Raw genomic sequence first — 23,330 nt, 5'->3', positions numbered from 1 at the left:
CAAAACTGCTGCTGCAGAGGGATCATGTCTTTCTGTCACAGTGATAACAAAGATTTACACTAGTACTTGGGTTCTTTCTAATATTACCTTAGTACCTTCTTCATCCATCTATCTTAACCCACATTTATATCTGTCAAATATTCAGAAACCTGGTCTTCTCATAGTCCTCAGTTCTTAAACAAGACTTATTGACTCAACAGCCACTCGGGTCTCCTCTATTCCACTGGGTAATTTCTGACTATCTCTAGCTCTCCACTGAGTTGTGCTCCCTTGTGGGAAGACTAAACTCCCAGGACTTTTGCAGTCCTATTTTCTCCTGAGCACTGGTCAGTCACTTAAGTCTATACATCTGAGTCTGTCCATCCAGGTCGTTGGAAGACTAACAGGAAGGGATGCTGTTATCTATGGACCAAATGTGCATCATCCCTGGAAGCAGGTGGTCCTTTTCTTACTTGCTCAAAAGCTGGAAGAATCTGTTTACGTGGCCACATGCTTTCATATCTACTTACTGCCTGACCTCTCTTTGTAGGTGGTCAGTTTGTGTGGCCTGATAATTTCTTCCCACTCTTTTCCAGATTTAGGCCACAAAGGAGGATATTATTTAGAGAATCATCTAGTTTCAAAAAATTAACTACTCTAGCAACATCTCAAGAGTCCATTCACTTGAAGGATTTTTCAGCCTCCTCTCCAGATGGTAATTCTTTAAGGATTGTTTATATATCAATTATGTTTTCAAATAATTTACTTCTCACTAATAATGAGGGCCAGAGCCTGGGTAGAGATTGGCCTTAGAAATAGAATGTCCCACAGAAGGGATTTGCTTATGGAACAAATTCAGTCTACTATCTGGTATTGGATATCCTACCAGCTAAGAATGGTTTATACAGAGAACAGCTGCCATCAATTTGATGATATGACCCCTAACTTTAATTAAATGAAATGTCATTCCCCCCAAATCCCTTTATTTCCTTTTTATGTTGTATTAGAAGAAAATTATCCATCATTTGTATGCTCACATTCTTACCTTCATCAGTGAAAAATGGCAGAAATGGGTTTTCTCTTTGTAAATGTGTATGTGAAACTCTGTTTTCCCTCTAGTTCCACTAACTCAAGTGCTGTCTGTCCCTTTACAGAAATTAGCTTGTGAAATTGTGTGACCGATGCTAATCGTTAGCCACAGATCTGAAAAGTGACCAGAGAGAAACAAAAGTTAAGTGGGTGCTACACACCAAGGCATTCCTACCATGGTCTATGCCCTTATCCTCACAGTGAAACTAGGAGGGAAGTCTGTGTTGTGCCCCCTCTACAGATGAGGAAGTGAGAGCTTCAAGAGGCTCCATGGCTTCTTTGTTATGGTGAAGTGTGCTGGCCTGTGGGAGAACTTGTATTCAGGGGCCTGGTGTATCTCTCTCCCAAGCCTGTATGCTGCCTTCTGTATTATCCAAACTTGGTGATAAGCACATCACTGATTAAACGATGCAGTCAGAATTAACTATCTCTACTCATCCACTCTTCTCCCTTCACAATCCAGACACTCAGCTATGGCAGCCTCCTCCTAACAGCATCTTACTATGCCCATGTGATGAGAAAGAGAAGGCACCAAACAGACACTAGAGTATTCCCCCAAGGGAAGCTCACTCAGGCTTCTAAAATACACAGTAACTGTGTCTGGGAGTTATGGCTCACCAAGGCTCTGGAGACCATGCTCTGTGAGCCAGCTCGGCAGCCAATGGAGTTTCAGGGAAATGTTTGGTATTCAAGCCATTTGGTGGACAGGCAAGCCCAACATGCTCTAGGAACACAGAGTACTCACTGGACAGCTTTGAAATATACACAGTCCCAGGATATACTAGCCATTCTCTGCTTGGGGCCTTAGCTCACTGCTAAATTCAGCCCTGCAGGAGCTCAGGAAAATTCCATCTGAGCTCACACACATGCATATATCTTGACCCATAAAACTTGGAGCACAAGACAGAAATCAGCCTAGCAAATCTTCACCTGTTCCTTTGGGGTTTCTTGTTTCAACCTTCCCCCTAAAATATGATGAGTGACTCAGTCATCCTTGTGTCTTCTAAAAATAAATGCCATTTCAGTCAAAGTCTTGTTACTATTAATACCCTTAGACGGATGCCAAGTGTTGCATTATATTTTAAGAGCTCAAGGTTGACTCCTTAAAGCATTTTTAATTTTTTAGGTTTAACAATCATTAGACATTTTCGTACAAAAAAAAAAATCCAGAAAATAGAAATGTACAAGAGGAGGAAACATTCCAAATCCCATTTGAGTGAGTGTTGTGCTCTGAAATTTATCTATCCAGAGGTTTGTGTGTGTGTGTGTGTGTGAGAGAGAGAGAGAGAGAGAGAGAGAGAGAGAGAGAGAGAGAGAGGGGGGGTGGGGAGAGAGCATGCACATCCAGTGTGATCATATGTATGTGCAGACAAACTGGGGTCAAACCGAACACACTTTTATATTCTGTAACTATCTCTGTGTGAGACTCTAGAGTCAATTCATTAAGTGAATTTGACATTAACAAAGCATTTAAAGAAGGAAAAGTCAACTTTGATGCCCAGGATTTATGAAACTACAATCAACTCAAATTCCCAAGGCCAAGAATTGCTTGGGTCTAAGTAGATGTAAAACCTGATAGAATTTAAAGGCTTTAACAAGGAAGGGAAGGAAAGGTGAGGAAAAAGAAAATACTATTTATCATCACCTAATCACATTAGGCATCTTTTCAGCTAAGTGGTGTCTAAAGGAAAATATTAAGCTGATAAGTGTAGAAACTGCAGAGCAAAACCCTCCTGGAAGGTACAAAGGGCATAAGGTCTGAATCAATACTGCCAGAATAGATAACAACTTATTTTGGAAAAATAACATATCATAGAAATAAAATATTTTTATGTGTTCCCATGGAGTATTCTGTTCCTCCATTGGCATAATTGGAAAAGTAGGGAGACATTTGTGGTGATCAGAATGGTAATGTTTTCGTCCTCCAGTGTCATCACTAATGTGTCATCTAAGTGTCATCTAGTGTGTCATCTGACCAAGAATGTTGACAACTTCCCACAAGGCCAAGGATGCTGATAATGTCCCACAATGCACAAAGGCTTCCACAGCAAATCATCATCAAGCTAATTATCTCTATTGTTGATCATCATGAATTCTGCCCTAGGGTAACTCTGATGTTTAAGGAAGATTTGTATTATACTACTGGGCAAGGTTATTTTAATTCTGAATTAGCGAATCAACAGCTGTAACCATAATGGTTACTATCTTCTGCCCAATGACTGACAGACCCAGATCCTCTGGCAGAAAACAGGCTGGAATATAGTAAGGAAAGGGAAGGTAAGTAAGGAGGCATGATGAAATGGGGATTAATTGATATCTGCAGGTAAACATTTCATCTCTGCAATGTGTCATAGAGGAGAGCCAAGGCCAAGATCAAAGCACCAGCAGATTTGACATCTGAGAAAGCACCCTTCCTCATAGGTGACCATTTCCTTTCTGTGCCCTTTCTTGAAGGAAGAAGGCAGCTCTCAGTTCCCCTTCTCATTAGGCACCAATGCCATTACTATTATCTCTACTCCATTACCCAACCAACTATAAAAGGCCCCATATCTTGGATGGAACTAGAAGAAACCAACCTGAGTGAGGTAACCCAGTCACAAAAAGACAAACACGGTATGAACTCACTCATATATGGGTTTTAGACATAGACATTCAATTCACACCACCAGAAAAGCTAGGAAATAAGAAGGACACTAAGAGAGACATACTTGGGACCCCTGGAGAAGGGGAAAGGGACAAGATCTCCCAAGCAAATTGGGAGCATGGGGGGAGGTGAGAGGGAGTTAGGAGAAAGAGAAGGGGGCAAGAGGAGGGGAGAGGTGAGCATGAAGGAACAGGAGGACTGAGACAGGGAAAGAATAAAGGAGAACAAGAAAAGAGATAACATAATAGAGGGAGTCATTATAGATTTAAGGAGAAATCTGGCACTAGGGAAATGCCCAGAGATCTATAAGGATGACCCTAACTAACAGTCTAAGCAATAGTGGAGAAGCTACCTTTAATGCCCTTCCACAATAATGAGATTGGCAACTACCTTATATGCCATCCTAGAGCCTTCATCTCATAGCTGACAGAAGCAGAAGCAGACACCCACAGCTAAACACTAGCTGAACTCCTAGAACTCAGTTGCAGAGACGGAGGAGTAATGAGCAAAGGGGTCAAGATCAAGCTGGAGAAACCTGCATAATCAGCTGACCTGAACAAGGGGGAGCTCATGGACCCCAGTCTGATAGCTGGGAAATGAGCATAGGACCCATCCAGACCCCCTGAATATGGGTGTTAGTTAGGAGAACTGGGCAGTCTATGGGGCCTCTAGTAATGGATTGGTATTTATCCCTAGTATACAAATGAACTTTGGAAGCCACTTCCACATAGAGAGATACTTTCTCAGTCTATACACATGGGGGAGGGAGTAGACCCTGACCCAAATGGTATGACAAACTTTGAAGACTCCCGATGGAAGGCCTCACCCTCCCTGGTTAGCAGGAAGGGGATGGGCTGGGGTTTGGTGGGGGTGATAGGAGAGGATGGGAGGGTAAGGGAACTGGGATTGACATATTAAACCACCTTGTTTCAAATTTAAATACAAAGGGGGGGGAAAGGCCTCATTCCCATATACCATCATAATGGGGTCTAACAATTGAATCTAATGGAGGACATAGGCATTCTGTTTACTGCACCAAGCTTCACTTCACACATGCTTCTTCCATGATGACAATGCCCTCAGTGAGAACCACACCTATTTCTAAGTCAGAATTCCATAACTAAGAAAAGACATACTGGGCATACTGAGGGCTACGGAGATGACTCGGTGGGCAAATTGATGGTGGGCCCTAGGAGGAAGACCTGAGTTCAGATCTCTAGCAACTACAGGGCAGCATGGTTTTGTGCTGAAAGTTAGCGAGGTAGGTTCCCTGGAACTTATGCAGCTTAGCCAGTTGGTGAGCTCTAGGCTACAGATTCAGTGAGAGATTCCAAAAAAAGAGGGAGGGGAGGGTGTGGGGAAGGGATGGAAAGAGGAAGAAGGAAGGAAGGAGGGAAGGAAGGAAGGAAGGAAGGAAGGAAGGAAGGAAGGAAGGAAGGAAGGAAGAAAGGAAGGGAAGCAAAGTGAAGACTAAGGAAGAAGACACCTGAGCCTCTATACGAAGAGTACACACAGGTACATGCACACATGCGAGGGTATGCACACATTCATGCATACACACTAAGGGCTGTGTGCTGAAGGGGCAGAGAAGCAGCAGGAAGCAGGTACCTTGAGCTCATCCCATAATACTTCAGATTGTTTAAGGCTCTCTAGTCAGCCCCTTATCTCGTAAGACCAGACTATTTGTTTTCCCTTGTTTCATCTGTGTGCTTGATCATTTGTTTACAAAAGGAACTCAAATGAACATTCAAAAAGGCCTCCAGAGGGGCCCATCGGCACGCAAAGCTTCTGTTCCGCAAGGAACAGAGGATGGAACTGAAACATTGGATCATCTATGAATGACTCCGTTCAGGAGTGCGACTTTGAGCATTCATACTGTGTGTGCATACTACATATGAAGCATTAAAGTGAGAAAATATTACAAGTAAGTACAAATATTGTATACAAGCATTATAGTAGATAACTAAAATATCAGTATTTCTTACCAATGTGAAAACATAGAAAGGTCATGGTGAAAAACCTAAGGAGTTAGGTAGACTCTTATCCCATAAAAATTGCCTTGGAGAAAATTGCAAGGAATTGTATGTATCCTTGATTGCTGGCTAACTCTTCTTTAATCATATCAGGAGTAATTGGTCTCAAAATTAGATGGGCATAAATATTCAGGGTTTGTTTGGAGGGCTTCTATGAAACATTATTAATGGAGACAGCACTTGTTTCTACCACCATCATCCAAAGACTTTTAACCAACAGCCAACATCAAACTGAATGGAGAGAAGCTTAAGGTGATTCCTCTAAAATCAGGAACAAGACAAGGCTGCCCTCTCTCTCCATATCTCTTCAATATTGTACTTGAAGTTCTAGCTAAAGCAGTAAGACAACAAAAGGAGATCAAGGGCATCCAAATTAGAAAGGAAGAAGTCAACCTGTCACTATTTGCAAATGATATGATAGTTTACATAAGCGACCCAATAAACTCTACCAGGGAACTCCTACAGCTGATAAACACCTTCAGCAAACTAGCAGGATACAAGATAAACTCAAAAAAATAATCAGTAGCCTTACTATATACAGACAACAAAGGGACTGACAAATCAGAGGAACATCGCCCTTTACAATAGCCACAAGCAACATAAAGTATCTTGGAGTGGCACTTACCAAACAAGTGAAAGACCTATACAGCAAGAACTTTGTGTCTTTAAAAAAAGAAATTAAAGAAGATACCAGAAATGGAAAGATCTCCCATGCTCTTGGATAGGTAGTATAAACATAGTAAAAATGGCAATCTTGCCAAAAGCAATCTACAGATTCAATGCAATCCCCATTAAAATCCCACCACAATTCTTCACTGACCTTGAAAGCATAATAATCAATTTTATATGAAAAAAAAACAAAAGACACAGGAAAGCCAAAACAACCCTGTACAATAAAGGAACTTCAGGAGGCATCACCATCCCTGATTTCAAGCTCTACTATAGATCGATAGTCCTGAAAACAGCTTGGTACTGGCACAAAAATAGATAAGTAGACCAATGGAATTGAATCAAAAATCCTGATATTAATCCACACACCTATGAACACCTGATTTTTGACAAAACAGTTAAAAAGTATACAATGAGAGGAGGAAAGCATCTTCAACAAATGGTACTGGCACAACTGGATGATGGTGTGTAGAAGACAGCAAATAGACCCATGTCTGTCACCATGCACAAAACTCAAGTGCAAATGGATCAAAGACCTCAACATCAATCCAGCCACAGTGAACCTCTTAGACTAGATTTGAAACAATGCCATTCCTTTTTTTATAAAGATGAACTTTCATACAAAGAATGGGTCACTAAGACCAAAATTCCACTAAAACTTGGCATTTGGGCCTCTCTGCCTTAATGATTCCTGGCTGAATGCCACTAGCATCTCTCCTAAGCACTAACACTAGGTAGTGTAGACACAATAAGTCATAACAGTTTTCCATAATTCCAAGGTAATTCTCATCCTGATAACTCAGCATCAATAATGTATATGCAATTCTAAATGAAAGCAAGTGTGCATACATGCCTATTCACAACCTACTATGTCTTTATAGGTCACACTGGGGATATCAGAATCTCATCTTTTTTTTTTTTTTAATAAGAAAGCCCTCCACTAACTGCTCCTATACAAACTTAGCTGTTAGAAACATTGTTGCTGATAATATGTTTCCCCGAAAATTATTGACATTTTCTCCTAATCCTTCAGGACAAAAAGTTAGCTGTTGCCACATAGAAGTAAGTGGGAACTGGCAGGTTATCTTTGAACTATTCCTTAGGAACACACCAGTAATATCTGGTCAAATTTGTAATTAGGTCCCTCAAATATTTTTTATTTCCTTCTACCATGCTTTTCCTTTTTCTGCTTACTAATGGCTAAATCTCACAATGTTTAGGAATTCTCAGTCATTGTTATCCAGAGTTCCTGGTCACCCAACACACACACACACACACACACACACACACACACATACAGAGAGAGAAAAAGAGAGAGAATACATACACACACAGAGGTACACACATGCACATGGAACACATGCGCACACACACAGGGAGAACACATGCACACACAGAGAGAGAACACATGCACACACACACACACACACACACTTTTAAGCCTTTGGTCAGCTGTCAGGTGACATGATGATACTGCAGAAGGCTTAGCAGACATCTGCTCATGCATTCAGGGTGTGGTATTTCCTTCACTGTCAAAGATAAATTGCTAGACAACTGTATGGACAACTACAGAACTACAGCAAGCCTCTTGGCTCACATGATATGTAGCTGAGTTGACCAGCTTTCTAAATAGAATCATTGATAATATTCCTACTGCAGGAGCCACAGTTTTTCCCTTTAGGATACATCTAAAAGCAAAACAAGAGATCATCATACAAGCTTCAAATACAAAAATGTTGAAACCTCCATATGTTGAAACCTCCTTTTTCATGGCTGTGTGAGTACTCACAATGATGTATAATTTGATGATTGTCCTGGAATTCAGCATTTGCAAAATTCTATTTTAAATTCAAAGAAGTTTTAAAAGAGAAAGACAATGAACTTCTAAGTATTAATATAACACCTCTGAACCCCCTGAAAAGAGTAACTTTCAAACATGACCTCCTTTTCTTTTTAACTGGCAAGAGTTGGCTTATATAATAGGTAGAATAAAGATAATGTTCATCTGAGAGTAGATGAGATAAAATACACAATACATAGTTGGCACTGAAGGGCTAGATTCCTATCCTTTCCTTTTGAAGTTACCATGTTGGCTGTTAGATCCTCTTGACTCACTGGCTGGAAGCTTGAAGAGGGGGATTAGAATATGACCTTCAAGATGTCTCAAGCCAAGATATTTTTAAACAAGATATTGTAGGAGAAAAATACTGCATTTTCTTTTTTACATTAAACCAATCAGTTCTTAGGAAAGAAGGAACATTAAAACAATTCAGACAGAGAAAAAATTAAAAGGCAATTTGAATATTGTTCTATTGGCCAATGTCCTGTTTTGATGGTTGCTCCACAGAGATCTGGACCATAAGAGGCTATGGAAGACTAAAGGATGGTGGAGTCCAGTAACCTACCTTATAGAACCCTGTATCCTGCCTTCATATAGCTGTGACATTGAGAGTTTTTAGTTTTGGAGAGTTATGCTAACATCCTCAAGTTAAGTGATGAAAACTAAAACATCAAGATCTCTCCACTCTAATCTGTCTGTGAGCTCTCTTTGTTAGAAACATTTCATGGAAAACTGATAGTAGGAGATTAAAAGTAATTTACTAACAACTGACTTTAAGGACAGAAACTCTGCATTAGAATTAGTGACCAGAAGTGCACACCGTGGCCCATGTCTACAGTCCCAGCACTCATGAGATGGGGACAGGGGATGGTTAGATCAAAGCAAGCTTGGATACACTGTTGAGTCCTATCTCAAAAGGAAGAAATTAAGGGAAGGAGGAAGGAAAGGAGGGAAGGAGGAAGGGTGAGTAACCAGAAGCCAGACTGCAAGCTTAGATGCCTGTAAAAGCTGGACGGATCCAGTACAAGCAACAAATGAACGAAGAAACGTTTTTTTAAAGATGAAATCTAAAGAAGCACAAAACTGCTTAGCATCTGAATAACTATCCAGCCTTAGGAACAAAAGGGGAAATAAATAAGTTTTCACCTAGAAAACTGGCATACAGGCAAAATTTTGGCTTCATATCATGTTTACAAAAATGAAAATTAATAAAATATAGGGAACAAAAATTTTTCAATTAATATGAAAAACTTTAAGATATTATATCTCTATTGACCTATATATTTATTGAAAGAGAGTTATTATACCTTCACATTTCAATTTTAAGTTTATATATTTTCATGTTATATGTTATTACATACTTATTTTAAAAGCCTAACTACCAAAAAGTAAACTTATATTACTGGTAGACATTTTGATACTATTTCTGTAATAATGTGGTAATGGGATACTATGTTAACATTTTAAAATGGAACTATAGGAAGTTAATCATGTGTAAAGTTATTCTCAATACATTGTTAAGCCAAAAAATTACAAGTAATATGTCCTGTATAAAGAATGCATGTTTACCTATGTGCCTATGCACATAGAACATAAAGGTGTATGTGTGTATTGTGTGTACAGGCATTCCCCTAGATTATATCACCCAGGAAACATGCAATTTCATAAATCAAAAACAGTAAAATACCAGTAATTTCATAGGCTACAACTGAGCAAATGAATATATACACATTGAAAATAGATCTAAATTTCACAAAAATGAAGGGTTCTTGTGCTCAGTGACTAAAGTATGTTTAAAACTTTAACTTTTTATAATTAAGACACACTTTAATATAAAATATTTGTTGCATACATGCCCCAAAAACCTAAAACAGTTTCTTAAATTACTCTTGCTTTCAGAAGTTATATAATGCACACACACACAGTGTGTGTGTACATACATGTATGTTTATATATATATATATATACACATATATATATAAAACAAATACATATAATGAATAGCTATAATCAAAATTTTAGTACAGTCTAAAGCACTATTTGATTTAAGAAATATCAAAATACAAACACTGAGTCTTCCCTAGGAGGAACACTCTCCTATACTTCTTTCCCAAAATAGTTCCAGCCAAAATTGCATGTGGCAAATTAGCATCCTCATGGTGGGGGAATCCTGGGCTCTTAGTCCTGATGTTGTCTACCTTGTCTCTAGAGCTGCATCCCTGGTCTCCTGGGCTTAGCTGGTATCCCTTCCTGCTGACTCAACCTTATGCTAACTCCTACAGTCTGCAAAGACTAGCTATCTGCAGATCTTCCAGACCTTGTTGTCAGTCTTGTAGTTCTCAATTCTGAACCTTAGCATTGAAGACTTGGGGCAGCATAGAGCACTAGGCCCCAGAGTCCCTTGTCCACCAAGCCGTGGGGGTTGGGGGGCAATAAAAAAATCTGAAAAGATACAAGATACAAGAATCCTTGCTCAAAGTGATAATTTACAACATTCTTTTATAAAATTGTCTAATTGATTTTAAATATTTCTTTGGTCTATCCTTGCAATTTCTCCTATTAAAATTATGTTTAACTGAATGATTGATGATAGTAGAAATACCAAGTTTTTGGCTCACTCCCCCCCAAAAAATGGAACCTTGTGTCCATTCAAAAGTCATTTAAGTAAAAAAGAATCATCAAAGCATGTCTAGCTAAAACAGGAGAGAGCAGAAGAGGGAGATGCCCCTTTGAATTGAGAACAGAAGGATTCTGAAAGCTCACAGAGTGGATTAAGAAAAGCCAGTACAAACTATAAAGAAAGCTCAAGACACAAATGGGAGCATCTTGTGTGTTTTTATTTGTAAACTGTTTGTCTCTCTTGAATACTTCAGAGAGGGCCATCCTGAGCCATGCATGCTCCCTGTCACGGACACAAAATTTACAGGAGAATAGGATTAAATAAAAACACCAGTGTCTGGGTTTCAGTTCTGCACAAACTTGTTCAAGAAAGAACCTCTGGCATCCAACAGGGTTCTGATCAGTGAGGGATCAAGAAGCTTAAAAGAAAAAACAGTTTTTACAAAAGACATTTAATAATCATAAACTTCCAGGCTTATAAAAATGGTGTAGAATTAAAAGAGGAAAGTTTGGAAATGATAGCTTTTTTCCAAATAAAAATCTTAAGTGCATAAGGAAGGAGGTCATGGAGAGGTCAACAGGATGAAAGTCAGGAGATTGCTTTAGTGGGTGGCCATCAAGAGCCAGAAAGGCACAGCTGCAGATGACAGAACAAATCGCCACAGCTGTTGGGGGCACACGTGACAGGTGGCAGAAAGGTAAGTTGAGCAAGGCTTGGCCACTGGTTGGCTTCAGGACTGGAAGTAAATGGTGACTGTAAGGCTTAAGGTAGGGCCAAATGCAGGAATACACATTCTATTGTACTTTTAATGCAAAATGACAGCAATCCAAGTTTTCTCTTCTGAGAGTATAAAGACCTGGGACTGGAGACATGGTTCAGTAGTTAAGAGCACTGACTGTTCTTCCAGAGGACCCAGGTCCAAGGCCCAGCATCCACATGGTACCTCATGACTGTCTGTAACTCCACTTGCAGAACCCCCATCCCTCTTCTGGCCTCCATGGGCACTGCATGAACATGGTACACATAAGAGCAGGGAAAACATGCATAAACATGAAACAAAAATAAATAGATCTTTAAAAATTGCAAAGTCCTAAACATAAAAATATGTAATTCTAAAATTTGTAATGATTCAATATATTCAGTGGTATTAAGAAATACAATGTATGACAGATTGAATGTAATGGGACCCCATCATCTTATAGGGAGTGGCACTATTAGGAGGTACAGCTTTGTTGGAATATATGGCCTCATTAGAGGAAGTGCACCACATCTGCCTGCATGTCGCCTTGCTCCCCACTATGATGATATTAGACTGAACCTCAAACCGAAAGCAGCCTCCACAATTAAAGGTTTTCTATGTAAGCATCACCATTGTCATGGTGTCTCTTCACAGCAATAGAAATTCTAAGACACAATGGGTATATTTCTTAACAAGCATTCTGATAGAATATTAAAAGTGTCTGCATTTGCACACATGACCTCCTAGTGCCATCAACAACCTGTACAGTGCTTCTTTTTTAGAGTAAAAATGTGTTTTCTACACACATGGTAGCTGAGTTGAAATGAACTCAGATGTTGGTTCACTCTTTGAGTAGAAATAATATAAATGGAATCATGGATTTTTATTTGACATTCTACAACCTGGGCCAGTTAGAAAAACCATTGTTTGACTAATAACTGTCAGATATAGTGGACTTCATTCATCTCACTTTTCAGATATACAAAGGAAACCTTGGCTTTCCTGTTTTCATTAACCAATGCAATGATTGTGTTTCCACTGAGCTACAAGTTACAGGCAAGACCACTTTAAAGTATGCAGGTCCACATGCCTGTGCAATCATTGCCATTATCTAGTTCTAGAACACTCATATCATCCCCCAAAAGAAACTTCCAAACCCATTAGCATTCACTCCTACTTCCTTTCCACACAGCCCCTGATAAACACTAATCTCCTTTGTCTCCATGGATTTCCGGCTCTAGATACTTAACACAAGCATAAACATGGCTGTGTGACCCTCTGAACTCCCATTCAGCATGCAGCACTAAAAATGGAGCTCCAATTTAGCAATCATATTTCCTCAGGTTTTTCCAGTTTAAGACAACTTAGTTTTGGTAAACACTAAACTTAAAGTACACTCACTTGTGCTCACTCTCTTCCTTCTCAAGTTCATCTCACCACAAGGCACACCTAGGTGTGATGGTGGAAGGGTGAGATGGCATCTCTTCTAGCCTCTGCAGGGGAGTGCCCCTGAGGTACAACTGATCCTGAGTGTACTCTTGGCCAGTGATTGTATCTCATGTCTCAGCCCTATACTGCCTGCATCACTAAGATTGTGGCTCTCTGCTCTAGTCAAGTCTAGGCCTTGCCATGTCATGATCTCTCTGCACATGTATCTACTCTGAGAATGAGATTGGGCCATGTTTCAGTTTGGTTTGTTTTTACCATTATATATTCTCCATCTGTTCTGATTTCTGACATCCAGTGTGGATCCAACCATGTCTTGAAAATGAGGAAATAAATCCTTCAAAATGCAGCTCAAATATTATCTCCTTCATGAACCAGCCCTTTCCCTCATGCTCCCATCAGAAGATAATTTTGCTGCTCACTGGACTCTTTGTTGGCTTGTATTCTGTCTGTAAGTGTTCATTTCCTTATGCTGAGTCCCACCTCTCTCCCAATGCCTAAGTCTCCCTCAGACCCTCCTCACATAAATGATACCCTCAATAAATTTGTGTGTATGTGTATGCATGTTAATGTGTGTACATGTGGAGTGGGAGAGTGTGTGTACACATTTGTGAATTTTAGAGGTGGACATCAGTTGTTTTTCTCTAGCACTTTCTGCACATGCACCTGTATACTCACATGTATGCACCAGATACCACACACACACACACACACACACACACACACACACACACACACCTTCCTCGGTTTCCATGTGTGCACATATGCCTGCACACTCACATGCATGTACCACAGATAATACACATACACACACACACACAAACACACCTACACACCTTACTCTGATCTTCACATGTGCATACAACTGCATACTCACATGCATGCACCACCAACACTATACACACACATACACCAACATAGGCAAGAGCAATTTGACTTTGGGGCCATCCTGGGCTACACAGCATAACCCTGCCTCACAATAAAACAACACAAGAAAGAAAGTGTCTAGTGTTGGATACTGGTTGTATACTCAGAAAAGCAACTAAGAGCACCATTTATGACCAAAATATCTGAATCTAAAACACTGTTTACTCAGTTCACCATTATTTTGTTGTAATTAGAGATACCAAGATTACCTACATGTTAGGACTACATGAGTGTTGAATGAGTTGACATTCACTTAAACAGAATGTCTGGTATCCAGCTGATAGCCCCCATTCCTCACCCATCTCAGCCATCACCAGGCTGGGAAGCCAGGATCAAGGGCATCATCTGGTGAGATCATTCTCTCTGTGTTACCTCTTTGTGGAAGGTAGGAGGGAGGAAGAAAGCGAAGGGGAACTAGGAGGAGGGGAGAGAGGGGGACAAGGCATATTCCTTTTATTGGAAGCTTGTTCCTGGGATAACTAATGCACTCCCATGGTGATGGCATTAAAGTGACTGCATTAATCCATTCACAAGGGCAAGTCCCCCATGACCTATTCATCTCCTCCAAGTCCCACTACAGCACTTTCAGTAGGGACTGAGTTCTAACGTGCACTCTGGGAAACACTCAAACCACACCATCCACTCACACAATGGCCTCAAACGGAAAGACACCATCCTCCCCTTTTCTTTGCGGTACCATCATGACCATTTGTTTTAAAGCAAACAACGAAGTGGAATAAGCTGGGCATAGTAGCACCAGCCTTCAATCCCACAGCTTCAGAGGCAGAGGTAGATCTTTATGAGTTCAAGGCCTGCCTGCTCTACATAGTGAGTTCTAGGTCAGCCAAAGTTACATTAAGTGAGACCCTGTCTCAAAAAAGGAAAAATGGAGTAAGTCCCCTAAATAAAAAGACAAGAATGACCAATGAGGCTACACCTGCCCTTGAGATGCCTACATTGGACTGGGACATTCCAACTTCTGGAGACCCTTGTTTTAAAACTGTATCATATCCACACTGAGTTTTGGCTCCTGTGCAACCTAAATTTTCTTAAGATGCAAAAAAAAAAAAAAAAAAAAAAAGAAAGAAAGAAAGAAAGAAAGAAAGAAAAGAAAGGAAAGGATAGAAGGAAGGAAGAAAAGAAAGAAAACCCGATGTGCTTCTTGATGGTCCAGTCAAGTTATACAAGCATGGCTGATTTGTGGAAATAAATTTGTCACTGAGGACATGAGGCAAGCACCTTTTTGAATTCTACCAAGCAATCTGTGGACCAATGATGCCAGCCAACACTCTCAAAGGCCTCATTGTGGGCCTTTGTTCTCCAGGCTGCTAATTGTTGGCCTCCATCCACCCCTCCCTGCAAGCACAGCACCATATTTGTCATTCAGCTGCCTGGATCTGTTCAGAGCCTATAAACAGAAAAGAGTCTTTCTTAGCAACCACTTTTGAAAGAGCACAGCTACCCTTCCCCCAAGAGAAAAGTCTGTGATGGGGAAACAAAGGGGGGGAGGGTGAGCAACCGGAAGTCACTTGGGGAAAAATCAAAATGACAATCCAATGTGCAAGCTTCTAACACTGCTGGCTGCCTTGTCTTGAGGGGTTAAAAAAAAAAAAAGTAATTAAGACCCTCTTAAAATGTTTTCAGAGGCCATCTGCGAACAGATTAAAAGGCGACTAAGAAGTGATCTCACCACCATTTGCAGACGTCTGGTCACGGGGATATCTGCAAGATAACCAAGAATAATCCAGTTATGTTATTCGACTTTATCTCCTTGGAGAACGCGCCAGGCTTTCGTCTTGCTATTTTTAGTCTTGAGCGTCAAACACCATGGGAAGCATCATCGCCAAGAGAGCTCCAAGACCATTTGTTCTTATTGGCAGGTAAAGCTCTGAGGAGTGGAAATCACACTCACCCAAAGAGCAGCTGGAACCCAGAGTGCACGGGTGGGCAGAACGGAGAGCTGGGAAGAGCGCACGGGTGGGCAGAACAGAGAGCTGGGAAGATGTGCTTACAGGCAAGGTTTTGATGGATGTGATGTTTCAGGAGAACTGCAGGAAAACCATCACATTTATAAAGAACACCCATGAGCTCTGACCTTAACAGAGAACACAGCCAGGGATCCACCGGAGTGCTCACGGCCAGTTAATCTTTTTGGAAGTTGAAATGTTTCTGTACTTAAGTCAGTTCCCTCTTGCCAGCCTGAGAACTGCTAGTTGAGAAAACAGGACCGGTAGGCATGGAAACCTCGAGGATCTTGGTAACAAAACTTACCACAGGGTTCGCCGGAAAAAAAACGTGGGGTATCTTCAAGAAGGAAAGCTAAGTTTGGTGCGATTCTGGGTGACCAGATAGTACGGACAACTATGGTGTGCTAAACTTTCATGATTGAATGGAAACAATTAACCTTTTATGGGTCATCATTCTTCTCCTTCAACACTGCCTGCCTGCCAACACTGAGGCTGCCAAAAATCAAAGAGTAGGGGCATCAGGAAGAATTTTTCATCCTGTTTTCCTACTATGTCCTTGAAGGCATGACAAAATATGTTCAGTTCTGAACTCTTATGACTGTTTCAATTCATGAAAGAATTGTGAACAGAAAGATCCCTTATGTAGTGTCCCATCACTCATCTCTAGGATCTCCCTGGTTGCCCTTTGGTAAGTTACTACCTGCAAGGAAGTCACTGAATCCCAGGAAAACCGACATCATGAGACAGCAGAACTGGGTGGGCTTCTGCCCTTAGACTACCCCCCTCTTCTCCAGCCTCCATCCCAGGTGAGCTGAGCATTAGGTAAGAATGCACAGCTGGTACCAACACACCAGGCTACTAGTACAGTTCTGGGACTGGCCTGCAATAGCATATAGAGGCATTAGCTAGTCAACATATAAAAATAAAAAGCATGCTGTTGGCTCATGGTTTCATGTATTCTAGCCCCAGACAACTTGGTCCCATTTCTTTTGGCCTGTGACAAGGCAGCATAACACAGCATAAGTGTGGGGTAAAACAAAAGCAGCTACCTAACCACATGGCCAAGACATGAGAGAGAGAATGAAGAGCTGAGGGCCTCTAGCTCCTTGAAGAGGATAGACCTGATGACCAGATTATTTCCTTCTAGGCCCAACCTCTTTTTTAATGTAACATTTTGTATTAACTTTGAGAATTTCATACCTATTTTGATCATATGTACCTGCTACTCTTCCCAGATGTCCCTTGCCTCCCCACCAACTCCCCAATTTCTACCCCTTTTTCACCAACCCCTGTAGTCTAATTTGTGCTGCCCAGATAGTCCTGAGTGTGAGGCCACCCTCTTCAGCATAGTCAACCCAACAGAAGCCCCTCCCTAAAAATAAAATGGATTCTTTATCTTCCAGAAGCTAGCAACAGTCAGTACATCCTCACTTGTAGATATGGATTTGTCTTATACGGAGTTATTACTGCTGCAATGAAATACTATATTGAAAAGCAACCTGGGGAATGTAGGATTATTTGGATTACATTTCCTAAGTCATAGTCCATTGAGGAAAAACAAGGCAGGAACTCAAACTAGACAGGAACCTGGAGAAATGGTACTTACTGGCTTATTCTGCCTGGTTTCTTACAGGACCCAGAACCACCAGTCAAAGATGGTACCGCCCACAATGGATGGTCCCTGCTATGTCAATCACTGGTTAAGAAAATGTCCTACAGCCTTGCTTGCCTACAGCTGGATCTTATGGAGGTATTTTCTCAGTTAAGGTTCCCTCTTCTCAGAAGATTATAGCCTTGTGTCAAAATGACATTAAACTAGCCAGTATAATTTATCCCTTGTCAACCTGGAATGCAAACACATCACTGTTGAGCTGTAACCTTTCCTTTCCTGCTCATCACCAAGATCACATATTAATATCAAGACCACAATATAAAATACTCCTATAGACTTTAAAATTCCAAACACTTGAAAGTTCAAAGTTTCTTAACTGTGGGCTACTATAAAATCAAAATCAGTGAAATACTTTATTCCAAGAGGAATGGACCAGGGCAAAGTCATCACAATCAAATCAAAGTAAAGCCAAATCCCAACAGTGTAAATAACTCAGTGTCTAATGTCTGAGATTCACTTACCACCTACGAGCTCCAACAGCCTGGGTCAGTTCCCAGCTCAACCCCCAGCAACACGCACAGCTTGTCTTCTAGGCTCCGGCTGCTTCCAATCCACTGCTCTGCTATTCTTGGTGGTCCTCCCATGGTACTGGCAGCTCCAAAATGTTTGGGTCTTCTACTGTACCTGGGCTGCGCCTTCATCAACAGCCTCTCCCGGGCTCTCCTCAGGAACACGAGCCTTTTCTCAAAGAGATAAGCCTCAGCTGCTTTCCGTGATCTCTTCATGCCTTCAAAGCTAGTGACACCTGGGCGACTCTCATACCACCAAGTTCTGCTGCTGACACCAGTACAGCCTTGGCCATGTCTGGAACACAGCTTCTGTGTGCTGACCCCAAGGAAACACTTTCTTTCCAGAAGACTTCACCTCAGTGAATTACAGCTGACTTTTCAGGTCAAATTATTAATGTCACTCATAGAGTCTTTGCTTTTCTCTGAAATTTCACAAGCCAGGCCCCCATCACCTGTACTGTTCTCCGAATTACCTTCTAATCTTCCAAGTTCTCATAACAATTCACCCAGCTTTAAAAACGCAAAAGCTCCTCTGCCCCAAAGTTCCAGTACTTACACGGTCCTTCCTAAAACACATGGTCAGGTCTGTCACAGCAATACCTCATGATCTTGGTACCAAATTCTGTCTTAATTGGGGTTCTTAATTACTGTGATGAAATTACTATGACCAAAAGCAATATGGGAAGCAGGATTTATTTGGCTTATTTATCCTGAATCACAGTTCACTGAGGGAAGCCAAGGCAGGAACTCAAACTGGGCAGGAACCTGGAGGCAGGAACTGATGTAGAGGCCAAGGAGAAGAGCTGCTTTATTGGCTTTTACCCCATGGCTTGCTCAGTCTGGTTTCTTACAGAACCCGGAACCACCAGCCCCGATTGGTACCACTCACCTGGCTGGGCCCTCCCATTTCAATCACTGATGAAGAAAATGCCTTACAGGCTTGCCTACAGGTGGGTCTTATGGAGGCATTTTCTCAGCCGAGGTTTCCTCCTTTCAGATGACTATAGCTTGTGTCTGGATAAACAAGCATTTGTGTGTCCATATAACAGACTACAGGCAAAATTGAAGAAAGGCTACAAGACTGTAGGGATAGTAGACAACTGATACATTCACCACACGGGTAAATCTTAAAAAACAAAGCAAAACAAAAAAAGATCCCTGGATTTTTAATATATTTCATTGCAGTGACCAAATACTTGACAAAATAAAATTAAGGGAGAAATGCCTTATATTGGCTCATGAGTTAGGAGCAACCATTGTTTTAGATGAGGGTTGGAGTGGCTGATGGCTATGGTAAGCAGAATTTGGGTAGCTAATTACATCCTGAAGAAGCAAAGACAGATGAACATCAGAGTTCTTTGGGCTTTTTCTCTTTTCCTACTTTATTCAGCCTGAGACACCAGCTCATGGAATGCTGCTCCCCACATTCATGGTTGGTCTCCTCAGTTATGTTCCTCTGGAAACACCCATAGATGCTCCTGCAGGTGTGTCTCCTAGGAGACTCTAAATTCAATCACACTGACAATGGGGACTGGCCATCTCTATCATTGTTGTACTCAGCAATGAATGAGAGAAACCAGAAACAGTAATGTCCACACTGCAGGATACTATCTAGTCAAAATTCCAGAAAATGCAAATCAAGTCATCAGTGACAAAAAGCAGATCAACCACTGCCTGATGCTAGAGAGAGGAGGAGAGAGTCTCAAAGGGACAGAAGGAAATGTTCTGGGACAATGAAAATATTCTACATCTTAATATGAGCAGTGACTTCATGGGCTTGTACTAATGTGAAAACATAGCTCACTGTTCCCTTTGGATAAATTGAATAGTACTCTCTAAGTGGATATCTTTTTACTGTATATAAATTTTACCTCAATAAAACCAAATGCAAAATATTAGTTAAGCTCTAAGTGAGTGTTTATATTTGGGCAACATTCTTTTCATTATGAGAAGATCCATTCTCCATAGAATCTCACTGCATCTCTGGGACATTTTAAACTCCCTTTACTTTGTATGAGTCACACAAAAGGTCTCAGCTGTGCTTTACCATCACAGATACTTGCAAATCATGGGAGCCCAAGTTAACCATCTGACAGGCGTGTTTTGAGATAGTGTTTTTTATGTTACATTTCTATTGTTAATACCTTTGGTTGATGTTGCCTACTGATCAGCCTCCATCCTGTCTTCAAATGTTCTTCTTTAATCATTTAACATAGATCCCCCCATTAAGAGGCCACTGCTTTGGAAAGTTTATAACACTTTCAAAGGTACAGAGAGGACCACTATTTTATGTTGCTGGAGGGTGTTTTCCATCCCAAAGCTGTCTGGCAACTGTCTGGGTCAACTCCTCTCTGGCTGTGGAATGCTTTATTCCCAGCATCTCTCCCCAATCCTGAGGAACAAGCTCTAGCAAACATTCCCCTGTTGATTCAGGGGAGAGGCGTGGTCACCTGTGAAGACTTGGGACCAGTATGGACTCTGTCTCAGAGACATGGGGCAGAAACTGAACACTGTTCAGTGTTTAGAATCTGCTAACCTGAACTTGATTCTCAGAGCAGTGGGTCCATGCCTAGAGAGACAATGACTTAAGGTTCCAGGAATGTGCCCCTCCACCCTAGTGCTGGGAATGAGACAGAACCCAGCTATCAAAGTGATGCCAACACAGAACTCTCTAGAATGATACTACTTGATTCAGGGATGTTACAGAACTATTCAACCCAGAAAGAGGAACAAATAGAGTCCAATTAGATGACTCAGAGTAGAAATAGTTATCTATAAGTAAATGACACCATGTGGATCTAGTTCTAATTGCTCACTATTCTTTCCCTGGAACATGAAAGGATCCTGAGTCTTCACACTTTGGGGAATGGAGATAGTTGTCACCCTCCATCCACATGTCTATGTGCAGTCCACCCACTGAAGCTCTTGGGTTCTGCCTTATCCCACGTTTTATTTTACAAGGATGGGCATACACAAAGAAGCAGAGGACCCAGAAGAATACAGATTAGGGTCTGGATCTTTTTGCTGAAGGATGGATGATATCAAGCATACTTCTTGGAATAGGATAGCCATGTATGAGTCAACAGGCACATTGAACATAATGATGGGGAAAGGGAATCTAGATGGAAAAACCACAGTAGGATCTAAGCAATGTATGAAATTGCTGGTCCTGTGGTCACTATATACCTGCTGTTGACACACCACTCCCCCAAATACTCTGTCATACCAAAAGTATTAAAAACATAATGGCTCCATACAAGAATGAAAAGGATGTGTCACCAAGATTATAACACCAAGAGGTGCTCAGAGATCATATATGTGATATGGAGTATTCTTGGTTGAACAGGAACATGAGAGTAGAGAGTCTACTTATTCTATTTGGCTGTCTCAGGAAGGCTGAGATGCTGTGACCCAGTAAACCTAACTATACCTAGTCCAGCCTTAGGACCACAGTACTGACTTCAGTTCAGAGGCTGCCTTTTCCCAAAGAATGCTAAGTACCTACCTACTGAGCTAGCATCATCACCTACATGCCTGTATACAAAACTCAAACAAAAGAGCCCTCACCACTTGTATGTGACTGTCTTAGGGCTGAAAAGATGAAGACATATTGGTGCCAATGTGTGGTAAGAACCAGTGCTGAAGGTTAGACTTGTGCCCTATGTGAAAACAGTATTCAAAAGTTTATAACTAGCCCTTCACCATATCCCTCTATCATAGAGGCCTGGAGATTTCTCCACCATTTACCAACAACAGAATGTTAATGGAAAGAAGGCTGGTAAGGAAAGCCTTGATCAGAGCAGGAAGATAGCCACGTCTTTGTTTGCTATCAACATTAGCTTTTCTAAAATAAGAGTATAAAAGATCAGTTTTTAACAACCCTTGAAGTTTATGATTTTATTCTTGACTTATTCCCAAGTACAATCTGTCCTCATTGGCCAAATTGTGGGAGATAGAGAAGAGGAATGCATGTCTTTTTCAGTTTAGGAAAGAATGTGTACTTTGTGTGCATTATTCTTCCTTATCATGTTTGCTCAATTCAAGGCCTTTTGCTCAGGAACCACAAAATGGGTTTAAATAAAGCAAAAGGGAAATTGGATTCCATCTATCAATGCACTATAACACAACCAAAATTGGATGTCTTGGAGTTGCACAGTTTCTTCACTTATAATTAATATTGTTTATGACACTCAGTCTGAGACAGTTTAACTTTCCATTTCCTGCAAAGCAATTCATCTTCCAGCTTCCATACACAATGAAAAATTATATACTGATTCAAGGAAGGGAGGGAAGGAGAAAGGACCAAGGGAGGAAGGGAAGGAGGGAGGAAGGAAGAGGGATGATTCTTTGCTTAATTTTAAAGTACAATGTATTATAGACGTGTCTCCTTTCAACTCCATGCTCCATCTTCTTTTTTTAAAGTGCAACTTTCAAGTAACAGTAGTATTTGGCCATATCATCATTCTTTCACTCAAAGCAAAATTCAATGCTTATATTTAAGCCAAATAATTAAAACAGAATTGCCATTGCTATAGCATGCCTTTGTTCCTTTACACTGGAATATCTTTTCTTAGATCAGGAGAAAAGTTTCAAAAGTTTCTATAATTTTTTTTTTTTTTTTTTTTTTTACAAAATATAGTACCCAAGGGCACTAAGCACATAGCTAATGAACATACCACTCAAAAGGGAACGGATAATGGAGTTCTATACTTCCTCCATAAGAACAGGGAAGCAGCAGCTACTATAGAACTATGTTTGTTTTCTCCTCATCACATTGCTCTCATTTCTCCAAGTAGGATCTGAGTCAGGGAGCTGGCTGTTCAACCACATGCAAATGAGTCACCTCTATGACTCCAAGCCTGTCTGCGGAAGAATGTGACTTCTCCAGGACTTTATATCTATAGTTACCACACAAGAGCTCATCAAATGGCAGTTGGGGGGCAGTAGTGGGAAGTATGAATGAGTCAAAGGTGGCTACAGGTTGTAAACACAAATTGTTAACAAATAAATGTCGGGCAGATGTCAGATAAGTGCTACTCAGTCAATTCACAGATACATTTGAATGGGAGTTCACACTAGCAGAGCACAGGGCAGAATTAACTCCACTCTGTTACAGGAACTAAGTTTTCACAGCAATTTTACATAGCTATGGAAGTACAGGGAATATGACAACCTACTTTAGGATTCTTTGAGAGG

The sequence above is a fragment of the Phodopus roborovskii genome, unplaced genomic scaffold (genome assembly GCF_943737965.1).
Source record: "Phodopus roborovskii unplaced genomic scaffold, PHOROB, whole genome shotgun sequence".
NCBI lineage: Eukaryota > Metazoa > Chordata > Mammalia > Rodentia > Cricetidae > Phodopus > Phodopus roborovskii.
The sequence above is the reverse complement of the archived record's forward strand: the minus strand, read 5'-3'. Positions refer to the sequence as shown.